Raw genomic sequence first — 2,369 nt, 5'->3', positions numbered from 1 at the left:
ATATGTGGCACCACTAACATATCTAACCATAATCCCAGGATTGAAGCATTTCGGTGAGCAGATCCAGGCTTAATGACAGATATGAACTGTGGAGGAATTTACAGTCTCTAGGTTTTTATAGACTACAAATAGCCAATATCTTTTGAGTATGGGGAAGGTTTTGAAAAAAGAATATTGCATTAAGATAATAAATTGGATTGGAAAGAGCTTGAATATAAACAAAAGTTTTACATAATAACCTAGAAAAAAAGACATAAATACCTGAACTAGTACAATAATAATAATGATTGAGTGACAGCCATTGCAGTACATTGAGCTCCATAGTGATAGCGCAGGGGCAAGTGAGAGCCAGATGGGCGCTGGGCGACTCGGTGCCTTGCTGAGGAAAAATAACTAAACATGGGCAAAGGAGATCCTAAGAAGCCGAGAGGCAAAATGTCATCATATGCATTTTTTTGTGCTAACTTGTCGGGAGGAGCACAAGAAGCAGCACCCAGATGCTTCAGTCAACTTCTCAGAGTTTTCTCAGAAGTGCTCAGAGAGGTGGAAGACCATGTCTGCTAAAAAGAAAGGAAAATTTGAAGATATGGCAAAGGCAGACAGGCCCGTTATGAAAGAGAAATGAAAACCTATATCCTTCCCAAAGGGGAGACAAAAAAGAACTTCAAGGATCCCAATGCACCCAAGAGGCCTCCTTTGGCCTCTTCCTGTTCTGCTCTGAGTATCGCCCAAAAATCAAAGGAGAACATCCTGGCCTGTCCATTGGTGATGTTGCGAAGAAACTGCGAGAGATGTGGAATAACACTGCTGCAGATGACAAGTAGCCTTATGAAAAGAAGGCTGCGAAGCTGAAGGAAAAATACAAAAAGGATATTGCTGCATATTGAGCTAAAGGAAAGCCTGATGCAGCAAAAAAGGGAGTTTGTCAAGGCTGAAAAAAGCAAGAAAAAGAAGGAAGAGGAGGAAGATGAAGAAGATGAAGAGGATGAGGAGGAAGATGAAGATGAAGATGAAGAAGAAGAGGATGATGATGAATAAGTTGGTTCTAGCGCAGTTTTTTTTCTTGTCTACAAACCATTGAACCCCCCTGTACACAACTCACTCTTTTTAAAGAAAAAAATTGAAATGTAAGGCTGTGTAAGATTTGTTTTTAAACTGCACAGTATCTTTTTTTTGTATAGTTAACACACTACCGAATATGTCTTTAGATAGCCCTGTCCTGGTGGTATTTTCAATAGCCACTAACCTTGCCTGGTACAGTATGGGGGTTGTAAATTGGCATGGAAATTTAAAGCAGGTTCTTGTTGGTGCACAGCACAAATTAGTTATATATGGGGATGGTAGTTTTTTCATTTTCGGTTGTCTCTGATGCAGCTTATACGAAATAATTGTTGTTCTATTAACTGAATACCACTCTGTAATTGCAAAAAAAGAAAAAAAAAAGTGATATTGTCCTTTTGATATTGTCCTTTTCATAGGTGTGAAATTTTTCTTCTTGAGGAGAAGTTAGTCTTTTGCTTTTGCCCATTTTGAATCACATGAATTATTACAGTGTTTATCCTTTCATATAGTTAGCTAATAATAAGTTTTGTCTACACACCCTGCATACCATAATAGGGGTAAAGTTAAATTGAGATAGTTTTCATGCATAACTGAACATCCAAAATCTTGATCAGTTAAGAAATTTCACATAGCCCACTTACATTTACAAACTGAAGAGTAATCAATCTACTCAAAGCATGGGATTATTAGAATCAAACATTTTGAAAGTCTGTCCTTGAAGGACTAATAGAAAAATATGTCCTAACTTTTACATGAGGACTCTATTCTTTAACTGCCATTACCATGCAATGGCAGTTAAAGTTTGCAGTTCCCACATTAAAGAAGACCTGAAAATGTATCCCCAAAAGCATGAGCTTAAAATACAAGACTGCCATATTAAATTTTTTGTTGACATTAGTCTCAGCGAAGACTATGAAAATGCTGGCTGCAGATGTCTTTTCCCATTTATCTCAATATGGACTGCTCAGGAAACAAGACTTTCCATTACAAGTATTTTTAATTAATTGGGTCAGCTTTTAAAATGAAGATGCCACATTCAAAATAGGGTATATTTTCCTATATTATGGTTTGCCCCTTTATAAATCCAAGTAGATAGGAGGAAAGAAGACACTTAAACTTTGCATCTCAGTATGAATTATTCAATTTATTTGAATGATTTTTCTTTACAAAACAGTTTAGCAGTTTAGGGAACAATTTGACAATTTTGTGGTTTTCGAGATTATCATTTTCTTAAAGTGCCAGTATTTTAAAATAGCATTCTTGTAATTTTACATGCTTTTGTGATGGAGTGCTGTTTTGTTATATAA

General features: G+C 36.3%; 1 pseudogene; it reads left to right on the top strand.

Annotated features, from left to right (window-relative positions):
- Window positions 1-384: 384 nt before the first annotated feature.
- LOC102129804 (high mobility group protein B1 pseudogene) lies at window positions 385-1,279 on the top strand (annotated as a pseudogene).
- Window positions 1,280-2,369: the final 1,090 nt, after the last annotated feature.

This window comes from Macaca fascicularis, chromosome 4 (assembly GCF_037993035.2).
Source record: "Macaca fascicularis isolate 582-1 chromosome 4, T2T-MFA8v1.1".
NCBI lineage: Eukaryota > Metazoa > Chordata > Mammalia > Primates > Cercopithecidae > Macaca > Macaca fascicularis.
This window is presented reverse-complemented; position numbering and strand designations above follow the sequence as displayed.